Below are 13,842 nucleotides of genomic sequence, written 5' to 3'. Positions count from 1 at the left end.
GATCTCTCTCTCTCTCTCTCGTGTTCTTGAGGTGGTACGATCTTGATGTATCGCGAGCTTTGCTATTATAGTTGGATCTTATGATGTTTCTCCCCCTCTACTCTCTTGTGATGGATTGAGTTTTCCCTTTGAAGTTATCTTATCGGATTGAGTCTTTAAGGATTTGAGAACACTTTATGTATGTCTTGCACGTGCTTATTTGTGGTGACAATGGGATATCATGTGATACACTTCATGTATGTTTTGGCGATCAACTTGCGAGTTCCGTGAACTTATGCATAGGGGTTGGCACACGTTTTCGTCTTGACTCTCCAGTCGAAACTTTGGGGCAATCTTTGAAGTTCTTTGTGTTGGTTGAAAAGATGAATCTAAGATTGTGTGATGCATGTTGTATAATCATACCCACGGATACTTGAGGTTACATTGGACTATCTAGGTGACATTAGGGTTTTGGTTGATTTGTATCTTAAGGTGTTATTCTAGTACGAACTCTATGATAGATTGAATGGAAAGAATAGCTTCATGTTATTTTACTACGGACTCTTGAATAGATTGATCAGAAAGGATAACTTTGAGGTGGTATCGTACCCTACCAAAATCTCTTCGTTTGTACTCCGCTATTAGTGACTTTGGAGTGACTCTTTGTTGCATGTTGAGGGATAGTTATATGATCCAATATGTTACTGTTGTTGAGAGAACTTGCACTAGTGAAAGTATTAACCCTAGGACTTGTTTCAACGCATTGCAATACCGTTTGTGCTCACTTTTATCATTTGCTACCTTGCTGTTTTTATATTTTCAGATTACAAAACCTTTATCTACCATCCATATTGCACTTGTATCACCATATCTTCGTCGAACTAGTGCACCTATACAATTTACCATTGTATTGGGTGTGTTGGGGACACAAGAGACTCTTTGTTATTTGGTTGCAGGGTTGTTTGAGAGAGACCATCTTCATCCTACGCCTCCCACGGATTGATAAACCTTAGGTCATCCACTTGATGGAAATTTGCTACTGTCCTACAAACCTCTGCACTTGGAGGCTCAACAACGTCTACAAGAAGAAGGTTGTGTAGTAGACATCAAGCTCTTTTCTGGCGCCGTTGCCGGGGAGGTTAGCGCTTGAAGGTATATCTTTAGATTTTGCAATCGAATCTTTTTGTTTCTTGTTTTGGCACTAGTTTAGTTTATAAAAGAAAACTACAAAAAAATGGAATTGAGTTTGCCTCATACGCTTCATCTTTGTAATATCTTTCATGAGAATGATGGAAAGGAAAATTGTGCTCAAGTGCTAGAAGAAGAAGTCTATAAAATGTTTGGCACTAAATCTTTGAATGATGAGCATGATTGCAATGTTGTTAGTATGAACTCCTTGAATATACATAGTACTAATGATGATTGCACTAGTCATGATGAAAATATCTCTTATAAGAATATCGATATTTGTGGAATGCATAGAGTTTGCAAGTACATACCAAATAGGGAAGATAGATTCTGCAAGAGGCATAAGTATTTGGAAAATAAATGGTTGCAAGAAAGGCTAGATGTTTGTGCTGGAAATTTAAACTTTCTTAGCCGTTCTTGTGAACTTTGCAATGAACGTGATCATTTCAGTACCCAATGCAAATTGTTTCATGATCGTATCGTGCCCAAAAATTGTGATGACTTGATTTCCCTTGCACGCCATAACGAACTTAGTTTTCTCTTGGACTTGATTTCCCTACGTCCTGCTTGATTAATATTGATGATATGGGTAGTACAAGAGTAGATCTACCACGAGATCGGAGAGGCTAAACCCTAGAAGCTAGCCTATGGTATGATTGTATGCTGTCCTATGGACTAAAACCCTCCGGTTTATATAGACACCGGAGAGGCTAGGGTTACACAAGGTCGGTTACAAAGGAGGAGATATACATATCCGTATTGCCTAGCTTGCCTTCCACGCCAAGTAGAGTCCCATCCGGACAGAAGACGAAGTCTTCAATCCTGTATCTTCATAGTCTAACAGTCCGGCCAGTGGAGATAGTCTGGCTGTCCGGAGACCCCCTAATCCAGGACTCCCTCAGTAGCCCCCGAACCAGGCTTCAATGACGATGAGTCCGGCGCGCAGTATTGTCTTCGTCATTGCAAGGCGGGTTCTTCTCCAATTTCCAAGTGTTCGTAAATAGTATCCGGCCCCATAAATGTTGATCCTGTTGGCTTCTGTGCCCAATAAGGGCAATTTCTCATGCATCGACGAATACGAGGCGTCAGGGCGTTTTTTCATTCACCCCCCTAGCCAGATAAATAAATTGTCTATTAAAGGGATTGGGATTCCTAGATCCAACCCACACCATCCTCCCCTCAGCGACAATCCATCAGAGCGCATTTCGGAAAGTTCCATTCCAGCATGGCCGACCTCCGCAGCTCCTCCTCCCCCCCCCCCCCCCCCCCCCCCCCCGTAGCCCTAGGCTTGGTGATTGGGAGAGGTGTTCAGTCCCAGATACTCGATTGGTCGAGCTGCAGACCAAAGGATTTCTTCCTCCGGCATACATGGTGCCCGTTCGAGCCGGGCTCGCCACCTTCAATGGCGGGGGGCAAGCGGAGAGTTTGCCCTGTCCCTCCATGGGGGAACGGGTTTGCTTTGTTCCTTACTTACTAAGGGGACTCGGATTTCCAATTCATCCATTCCTCCGCGGGCTCCTGGAGTTCTACGGCCTCCAACTACACAATCTCACCCCTGCCTCCAACTCCGGCTACGTTGCCGTCTGCGAGTTGTTCCTGGGCTACGAGGCTCACTTTGAGCTGTGGAAAAGGCTATTTTGCCTTGTTCCTCGCACACAGAGGGAATCACTTCATCAAGTGGGCGGAGCCGAAGTATGGTGCATCGCCGATACTGGATATCTGCCCGGTACCCCGAAGAAGCCATCTGAAGACTGGCCTTCAGAATAGTTTTATGTGGAGTACGTTCCCCTTCCGGACCCTGTTCGGTAGGGTCTTCCTGAGTTCAACAATACTCCTCTGAAGAAGCGCCGGAGTTGGCGCCCACAGAGCCCCCAGGTGGAAGATGACAGAGAAGTCCTTTATCTGATGAACCGGATTAAGGCACTGGCTTAGTCAGGATTGATAATAACCGAAGTTATGTCAATTTGCATAATGCGGGGAGTGCAACCACTTCAATACTGCGGGCACCCCTTGTGGTGTTTCAATGGAGAGGATGACGCCACCCGCTATGGCCGTAAGGGTCCGGCCGATGCTGCCGCATTAACCAAAATCCTGTCCGAACTATTCAAGGGAGAGGAGGAGGAGTTCGCCCGCATCAAGCCACGAGACAAATCTCCATGTACAATCCTCCAAGCTGGGTAAGCTATATTCCTTTACTTCCACCTTCCAGCATTTTTCGTTATAAGTATTCACCTTGCCAATTTACGGCAGGAACTGCGAAAGGCCATAAGGGAGGTCAGCAGCCCTTCTCCACAGCCGGAGGACCCGGACCGGGCCCTCGACTCCGGACTCGAAGAAGATCCGGTTATTTCCGTGGAGCTGATAAACAGGCAGTTCTATCAATTAAGCCGCGACGACACCATGGTGGCCATTACGGCCGACTACCCCGGACTGCTCCCTGCATCGCATGTAAGAAAAAACCGAAAAGTCCCAACTCGAAAAGTAGGATCCCCCTTTTGGACACCTCACCCATCAAATTCATGGCCTTTTTTACAGGGGAGGCATTCAGGACGCCCTGCAATAACGCACCAACAGGAGGCATCGAGGCAGGGTAGGCTAAAAAGGAAGGCGGTTAGGACGGAGACGCCGGTGCAAAGGTACAACAAACCCCGCTCCATGGTTGTCTTTTTCCAAAGTATAATGACGCCTATGTTTCTTTAACAGAAAAAACGCTCGCCGGAGTATGTCCGGCGATGTCGCCGATCGCGCTTCCACCAGTCAGGCACCAGGACCGGACACGGAGGCAGAAGCCGATATGAGGCAGGCGCCGGAGAATCCCTCGACAGAGGATGCGGATAGATTATCCGCTACAAACTTGGAAGTGGAGAGCGCTATCAATCATAGGCGCCGCCGGGCCGTACTCCGGGACGCTTGTTTTTCACCAGAGGCGTTTGACGCCTTCAACTCTGGAGAAGTGTACTTCCGTGCTGCTCAAGATGGTCTAGCCAGAGCCACAGATCAGTATGTAAAGGATGTACGGGTGAGTAAATCTGATGAGTTATATGGATCAGTAGCCCCTGAGACTTGAAGCAGTTAGCAGAACTGATTTAAGGATCATCTTTGTTTTGCAGGTTCTTATAGAGAAGAATAGCAAGCTGTCCCAGGAGCTGGAGGAATGCAAGACCCAACTACGGGCTGATGTTGCCGCATTGCAGGAACAGAAAAAGCCTCCAGCTGGTAACATTGACTGTAAAGAATGATGGTTGCCATATAGTGTGCGGCGTGGCTGCAGATCTAACAATAGACTTTGCAGATGAGTCCGGGGAGAATCGGGAGGACCAGCATATGACGCGGCAGCTAGAGGCTGGCAAACGCGTGCTGACGGAGGTGTGGTGGGAGAAAAACAATCTCCAAGACGCTAATATAAAGCTGAACGTGGAACTAAAAGACGTTCGGGGCCAGCTTGCAGACTCCGAGAAGGAGAATAAGAGGCTTCAGCGCGGCATTTTCAATAAGTGCTTGAGCGAATCCTTTAAAGGTATTCGGCGAAGAAGCCGACTAACAACATTATGTCTGTAGGTATGCTGACGGGTCGTCCCGCGGAGGAAATGCCCGGGTCTGCGGGTGACCTTCTGTCCGAGCTATCACATCTGCACGAACAAGTTCGGCAGGTGATGCACAGTGTTGCCCAGGCCTTGTGGCCGTCTGTCTCCCTGCCCGAGGGCGTTGCAGAGCTTGCGGAGAAACTTAAAGGAGCGCGGCGGCGCTTCCGATTATGGAAGATATCAGCCTGCCGACAGGGTGCCAGAGAAGCCTGGGCCATGGTGAAGACGCGGTATACCAGGGCAGACCCAAATCACATGGCCGAGGTCGGACCTGTGGCACTCGACGGAAAAGAGATTCCCGTTAGCTTAGTGTATGGGCAAGTAGAATTAGCCGCCAAGTATTCCCAACAGGATTGTAAGCTAGACCGCCTGTTGGATGGTATAGAGGAAGAATTTAGTCAGTCTGCATGACTATGTATTTAAAGTGACATGTATAATGCCTTCTAGCCGGATTGTAGATCATTTGTCATTGCGGACCTTTTCGCTTCAGCCTCCGGGCCTAATAGTCTGGAGTGTATCTGAATACCCGCTCAGTTATATAAGAACAGGGGTATGCGTGGAGACCAGGCGTAGGGGTCATGAGTGCTTTATGAGACAAGTGCCCAACTAGTTATGTTATATTGCATGGGTAGCAAGAAACATCTTCCAGGGAGAATAGTTCCATTAATGGTTCCTTTCCCTGGGTAAGCATGCCCTAAAGTGCATGTTCGGACTGCGATGGGAAACGTAGGAAAAACATCTGGGGGCAAATAAAAAATAAAAATCATCTTTTGTTCACCAACCGAATATTCCCTTAAGAATGCTAGCTTTCGGCTTCACCTAGTCTGAGGTACACATCCGGCTGACCCGGCGGTAATAATCGCAGAGGTGCTCCCCTTATGCCCTAGCCGAATTAACGGGAACGTAGGGCATAAATACAAGAGCAAGGCAACCCAGCTTGGCCAAAACTTAAGTCATATCGATGCATATAATGGTGAAAAAAAGGTACATGCGGAAGTGTAACACATGTGCTGGGTAGGAAGCCCAGGTAAATATTTTAAGCTTCTGTGAAAGAAGCCCCCAGGTATGAAGAGTGCGGCTAGCGCATCTGTGGTGTGCAAGCAGGGCACGAGGTGACCTTTGAAGGCTTAAAGAAATAAGAAAGGAAATAAAGAAAGGAAAACAAGACAGATAATGTATTTGCTAAAATGGACAAAGGGAGGGGACTAACATAGAGTCCGGTGCTAGGCGTAGAATCTTCGGAGCCTGGCCGCGTTACATGGGTTTGGCTCGAGACGACTAGTCGATGCCTCCCGTAGTCAGTACGCTCCACCGGTCAGAACTTGGTCAATAATGAAGGGACCTTCCCATTTGGGCTCGAGCTTGTTCTTCTTCTTATCCGACAGGCGTAGAACTAGTTCGCCAACGTTATAAGTTTTGGCCCGTACTTCCCTGCTTTGGTATCTGCGAGCCTGTTGCTGATAAAATGCGGAACGGGCTTTGGCTACGTCGCGCTCCTCCTCCAAGGTGTCCAGACTGTCCTGCCGATCGAGCTTGGCCTCTCTTTCTTCATACATGCGCACTCTAGGTGAGTCATGGATTATGTCGCAGGGCAAGATTGCCTCTGCGCCGTACACCATAAAAAAGGGTGTATATTCGGTACTGCGATTCGGCGTGGTCCGCAGCCTCGAGAGTATGGAGTCGAGCTCCTCTACCTAGTGCGTGTCAGACTCCGTTAAGGAACGCACTAGTCTAGGTTTAATGCTGCTCATTATAAGACCGTTTGCTCGCTCTACTTGACCGTTGGTTTGTGGGTGATAGACTGAGGCATAATCGAGCTTGATGCCCATTTTGCTGCACGAGAGGTTTACCTCATCAGCCATGAAGTTCGTACCATTATCTGTGATGATGCTGTGGGGGACGCCATAACGGTGTACAACCCTGGATATGAAATCTATCACCGGTCCGGATTCGGCTGTTTTAACCGGTTTGGCCTCTATCCATTTGGTGAATTTATCCACCATGACCAATAAGTACTTTTTCTTCTGGGTTCCCCCTTTAAGGGGTCCAACCATGTCAAGCCCCCAGACCACAAAGGGCCATGTAATGCGGATTGTTTGGAGAGCGGTGGGTGGCATGTGGCTTTGATTTGCAAAGAGCTGGCAACCGGCGCAACATTGGACCAAGTCCTGTGCATCTGCCCGGGCCGTTGGCCAATAGAATCATGTACAGAAGGCCTTGCTTACAAGAGCCCGGGCTGCGGCGTGATGACCGCCGAGTTCGGCGTGAATTTCTGCCAAAAGATTCCGCCCTTCCTCTTCGGAGATCCACCTTTGAAGGATTCCAGTAGTGCTTTTCTTGTACAATTCTCCTTCATGGACCCTGTAGGCCTTGGATCGCCGCACTATGCAGCGTGCCTCATTTTGGTCCTCCAAAAGTTCCTGTCTGGTTAGATAGTCCAGGAATGGTTCTATCCACGGGGCAATAATGGCCATTATTTTGTGGGCTGAAGGTGTTATTTCGGTGGCGGAGCCTCCGATTGTGTCAGAAAGTTCGGTATCGGGTGTTTTGGCTGGGTCCGGACTGTTCTTACCGGTGTCCCCTTCCCATACTACAGATGGCTTGAAAAGCCTTTCCAAAAATATGTTGGGGGGGACCGCGTCGCGTTTTGCGCCGATGCGGGCAAGGATGTCCACCGCCTGATTGTTTTCCCGAGCCACATGGTGAATTTGAGTCCCCCGAACCGAGCTGGTATTTTTAGGACGACGTTTCGATAGGCCGCCATTTTCGGATCCTTGGCATCAAAATCTCCATTTATTTGGGACATTGCGAGGTTTGAATCCCAGCGCACCTCCAGGCGTTGAATGCCCATGGAGACTGCCATCCGAAAACCATGCAACAAAGCTTCGTATTCAGCTATGTTGTTGGAGTTCGTATATAGTATTTGCAGTATGTACCAAACGGTATCTCCGGTTGGGGACGTCAGAACGATGCCAGCCCCTAGACCGGCCAGCATTTTAGAACCGTCGAAGTGCATGATCCAATTGGAGTATACGCCATACTCTTTAGGGAGTTTGGCCTCTGTCCATTCGGTGATGAAGTCGGCCAGTACTTGCGATTTAATGGCTCGGCGAGGTTTATATGTTATGTCGAATGGGAGGAGTTCAATGGCCCATTTGGCAATCCGGCCCGTAGCTCGCGGTTGTTGATAATATCATTAAGTGGCACTTCCGGGGCTACTGTAATCGAACACTCTTGAAAGTAGTGTCGCAGTTTTCGTGATGCCATGAATACCGCATATGCTATCTTTTGTTAATGCGGGTACCATGATTTGCATGGAGTGAGGACAGTGGATACATAGTATACCGGCTTTTGAAGAGGGAATTTGTGTCCGCCCGCTTCCCGTTCGACAACGAGCACCGCGCTTACAACTTGATGAGTTGCCGCAATGTACAATAGCATTGGTTCATCGATGTTTAGTGCGGCCAGGATCGGGCTGGTTGCCAGGATGGCTTTTATTTCTTCCAATCCGGCTGTGGCCTCATCCGTCCACTCGAAGTGTTCGGTGCGCCGAAGGAGGCCATAAAGGGGTAAAGCTTTTTCTCCTAAGCGGGAAATAAAGCGGCTTAGAGCCGCCACACATCTAGTTATCTTCTGGATTGTTTGAGGTCTGTTGGGGTAGCCAACTGTGACAACGCTCGGATTTTGGCCGGATTAGCTTCAATACCTCTACTGGAGACAATGAAGCCCAGGAGTTTTCCGGCTGGGACGCTGAAGACGCATTTTTCCGGATTGAGCTTGATGTCATATGTTCAGAGGTTGTCGAATGTGAGCCTCAAGTCGTCTATCAGAGAGCCGACGTGTTTGGTTTTGATGACCACATCGTCTACGTATGCCTCTACTGTTTTGCCAATTTGTTTCTCCAAGCATGTCTGAATCATGCGCCGATATGTTGCGCCGGCGTTTTTGAGCCCAAAAGGCATTGTGTTGAAACAAAAGGGACCGTATGGTGTGATGAATGCCATTGCGGCTTGGTCGGACTCTACCATCTTGATTTGGTGGTAACCAGAGTATGCGTCGAGGAAACACAATGACTCGTGTCCTACGATAGCGTCAATGATTTGATCGATGGGTGGGAGGGGGGAGGGATCCTTTGGGCAAGCTTTATTGAGGTCTTTGAAATCGACGCAAAGGCGCCAGGATTTGTCCTTTTTTGGTACCATCACCAGGTTTGCTAGCCAGTCCGGATGTTTTATTTCTCTGATGAATCCGGCTTCCAATAACTTGGCTAGTTCTTCTCCCATAGATGTCTTTTAGGTTCGGAGAAACGCCGAAGAGCTTGCTTGACCGGCTTGAATCCCTTTATGATATTGAGGCTATGCTCGTCCAGCCTGCGTGGGATTCCTGGCATGTCTGAGGGATGCCAGGCGAATATGTCCCAGTTCTCGCGTAGGAACTCTCGTAGTGCGGCGTCCACAGCGGGGTTTAATTGTGCCCCAATGGAGGCTGTTTTGGTAGGGTCCGTTGGGTGGACTTGGAATTTGACTATTTCATCCGCTGGTTTAAAAGAGGTGGACTTGGATCTCTTGTCAAGTATCACATTGTCCCTGTCCACTGAGGAGCGTAGCATGGTTAAGTCCTCGGTCGAGAGGGCTTCGGATAATGCCTCGAGGGCCAATGCTGCTGTTTTGTTTTCGGCGCGGAGTGCTATGTCCGGATCACTGGCGAGAGTGATGATTCCGTTGGGCCCGGGCATTTTAAGCTTCATGTACCCATAATGGGGTATGGCTTGGAAGATTGTGAACGCCTCCTGTCCTAAAAGAGCGTGATAGCCGCTGCTGAATGGGGCCACTTGGAATGTAATTTCTTCGGACCTGAAGTTGTCTGGCGTGCCGAATACCACATCTAGTGTGATTTTCCCAGCACAACGTGCTTCCCTGGTGGGGATAATTCCTCTAAAGGTTGTGCTAATTTGCTCGATGCGGTTCCAGTCTATTTCCATCTTTTGAAGAGTTCCCTCATAGATGAGGTTTAGTCCGTTGCCGCCGTCCATGAGTACTTTGGTGAGTCGAAAGCCGTCCACGATTGGACTGAGGACCAGTGCGGCTGGTGCTCGGGCTATTCGGAATTTGCGTTCATCACTGGCATTGAAGGTAATAGCCGTGTCACTCCATGGATTTATTGCTGCTGCGGAGTGTTCGCTTGCGCTTATTATTTGACGCAAAGGTCTCGAACACTGTTAACACCGTATTGTTATCCGCTGGATGGTGCTCTGTGGTATGTGGGATAAGAAGATCCTCGCCACTTTTGGCTACCTGCCGTAGTATCCAACATGCTCTAAGGCTGTGGGTTGGTACTATATCCGTCGTGCTATGTATTTTGCAGGGTCAGTTGAGTCATCCCTCCAGCACAGTTCCTTGCCCTGTAAAGGGTTTTTGCTTTTTGGTAGTTGATTCGGGTGTATTGTGATAATGCACCCTTTTATTTTGGACTAGGTTTGCGTTCAAGGCTGGATTATCCCAAAAGATTCTTTCGGTTTTCCAGGCACTCTCCATCGCACAGTACTTTCGTACTATGGACGCCAAGTCAGCGAAGCGTGTTATCTCGCGGCGATTTATGGCGTTAAGGATTCCCTTGTCCCTGCAATTATTGCAGAAAAATAAGATTGCGTCTTCCTCGCGACAGCCCTTAACCTTGTTCATCACAAGGAGGAATCTGGCCCAGTAATGATGTACTGTTTCGTGGGGCTCTTGCCTGATATGGGAAAGATCGCTTGTGTTTGGGTGGGTGGGTGGAGTTAGATCCGAACCCCTACCCGATCTGGGATCCAGGGGCCAAGGAGTTTCCAATTTTGGAAGTTCCGGTTCTGGGGTGTTACCCGCTAATACTGGCCCGCTGTCTGACTCTAAGTTCAGGGATTGGATGTTGTCCTACCGTGAACGGGCGTCCGGCTCGGAGAGCTCGGGAATCCAGACATATTTGGTCCTCAGGATAGAGGAAAGGTCGCCGCATTGTTCCTCCACTACTGCAATATGATGGGTGACCGGTGGAGAGTTAATCTTCCTTTGATCGGGTTTAAGCCCAATGCGATCATAGTCCGTAGCGACTCCCAAGGCAGCGATACGATCCAAGAGCTCGTTTAAGGAGGAGAGCTCCATTGGATCCATCTGTTCGGCGAGTGCTGATTTGACGTGGAGGCTATTTTCGATGACCCGAGAGTTCATCGTCGGCGCGGCGGCCGAACGGGCGGTCATGATGAACCCGCCTAACCGGAGAGTCTGGCCAACAGCCAAAGCTCCCCCAACAGTAGTACCATCTTTAAAGACAAGACGAGACATCCTTCCTTCGGGCGACGGCACAGAGGAACTCTCAATGAAAGCACCAATGTCGGTGTCAAAACCGGCGGATCTCGGGTAGGGGGTCCCGAACTGTGCGTCTAGGCCGGATGGTAACAGGAGGCAGGGGACACAATGTTTTACCCAGGTTTGGGCCCTCTTGATGGAGGTAAAACCCTACGTCCTGTTTGATTAATATTGATGATATGGGTAGTACAAGAGTAGATCTACCATGAGATCGGAGAGGCTAAACCCTAGAAGTTAGCCTATGGTATGATTGTTTGTTGTCCTATGGACTAAAACCCTCTGGTTTATATAGACACAGGAGAGGCTAGGGTTACACAAGGTCGGTTACAAAGGAGGAGATATACATATCCGTATTTCCTAGCTTGCCTTCCACGCCAAAGAGAGTCCCATCCGGACACGAGACGAAGTCTTCAATCCTGTATCTTCATAGTCTAACAGTCTGGCCAGGGGAGATAGTCTGGCTGTCTGGAGACCCCCTAATCCAGGACTCCCTCAAAGATTATTCCAGAATTTTCCCTTTATAGAGTTCTTAATTTTGATCTAGAAGAAATTTATATTATTGTGCGGTGAATTGCATTGAAAATCCTTATATTGCCAATTACATAAAGAAAAGAAAAAAATAGAGGATGAAGAGAATACTAATGAAAGGGAAGAGACTTCCCAATATCCTCCTATTGTTTCTTATGATGAATCAGGTAACGAGGAGGAGCCTCCGATTCAACTAATCTCATTAATAAGGAGCTCCGAAAAGAGGATTAAACCCACACATGATATGAAGAAGAAAAAGAAAATACGGAGAAGCAAGGGTAAAAAGGTATCCCTCCCAAATGATGTTGCTCCTATTACTCATTGTGATGCTGATAATTGCTATACTATTGGTGCTATCCATACTATTAATGATGAGAGTGATTATGCTTATGATATGAAAAGGCCCAAACTTAGGGATGCTATGTTTGATGAAGATGATGATTTTGAGAATATATTTGCTGCAATTAATGTTTGTCCCAATCTTGGGGATGCTACATTTAATGAGGATGATATTTTAAGTCTCCCAAGTTTCGATATGCAAATTTATAATGATGATAGCATGCCTCCTACTTATGATGATTATACTGATGAAAGTGGGTTTGGAAGAGTGTCAACTTTAGGAAGTAATGATCCCACTATTTTGGAGGATGTTGAATCTTATTATGATAATTATGAAAGTGGATCCGGAGAGGTCATGACTTTATTTAGTAATGATTCCACTATCTTGGAAGATGTTTCAATTGATTATGATGAGAACAAAGTTGCTACTTATGATGATTATTGTGATGAAACTTATGCTATAAAAAGTAGTGATGATTATATTTATAAAACTTGTCATGATTATGATTACCCTTTTTCTGAACATATCGTATAATCATACCCACGGATACTTGAGGTGACATTGGAGTATCTAGGTGACATTAGGGTTTTGGTTGATTTGCGTCTTAAGGTGTTATTCTAGTACGAACTCTAGGGCTGTTTGTGACGCTTATAGGAATAGCCCAACGAATTGATTGGAAAGAATAACTTTGAGGTGGTTTTGTACCCTACCATAATCTCTTCGTTTGTTCTCCGCTATTAGTGACTTTGCAGTGACTCTTTGTTGCATGTTGAGGGATAGTTATATGATCCAATTATGTTATTATTGTTGAGAGAACTTGCACTAGTGAAAGTATGAACCCTAGGCCTTGTTTCAACGCATTGCAATACAATTTGTGCTCACTTTTATCATTTGCTACCCTGCTTTTTTATATTTTCAGATTGCAAAAACCTTTATCTACCATCCATATTGCACTTGTATCACCATCTCTTCGCCGAACTAGTGCACCTATACAATTTACCATTGTATTGGGTTGTTGGGGACACAAGAGACTCTTTGTTATTTGGTTGCAGGGTTGTTTGAGAGAGACCATCTTCATCCTACGCCTCCCACAGATTGATAAACCTTAGGTCATCCACTTGAGGCAAATTTGCTACTGTCCTACAAACCTGTGCACTTGGAGGCCGAACAACGTCTACAAGAAGAAGGTTGTGTAGTAGACATCAGCATACTTGTGCGAGTTGACGCGACACATCAAAGTAGCACTACTAGTAGTACTCCCTTCGATCCTAATTTCTCTGTGCATGAGGCTAGTCATAGTGGGAGTAACATAGGTAGTAACATAGATGCCACATAAGCATAAATGATGAGGTGGCAAGTAATTAATGAGGAGAGAGGCAAATAGAGAGTGGGGAGTAACTTAGACTAGTGTTATGCATATGACACTAGTCTAAGTTATTACCTTCATAATGCAAAGTAACATAATAGTAGTATCATAGATGGCTTCATTTATCTTGTCTTGGAAAGCGCTATGTTACAGTAACATATTATGTTACCACCTCGTATTAATTACATGCCACATAAGCAGAATTTCCTCAAACTGTGCTATGTTACTACTCCCTCCGTCTAGGTGTATAAGACTAGTCACAGTGGGGAGTAACTTAGAGTAGTAACATGCATATGTTACTAGTCTATGTTACTACCTCCATAGTGGGTAGTAACATATGTGTTGTGTCATGCATCACTTCATTTATTAGGTTGTAGACTCATCTTTTCTTGATATGTGTGATGTTATTGTAACTAGCTATGTTACCACATGCCTCTCTTTCTTCATTAATTACATGCCACATCATCTATTTAGTCTAGATAAGTGTGATGTTACCATCTATGTTACTCCCACTGT

This window comes from Triticum urartu, chromosome 3 (assembly GCF_003073215.2).
Source record: "Triticum urartu cultivar G1812 chromosome 3, Tu2.1, whole genome shotgun sequence".
NCBI classification, from domain to species: Eukaryota; Viridiplantae; Streptophyta; class Magnoliopsida; order Poales; family Poaceae; genus Triticum; species Triticum urartu.
This window is presented reverse-complemented; position numbering follows the sequence as displayed.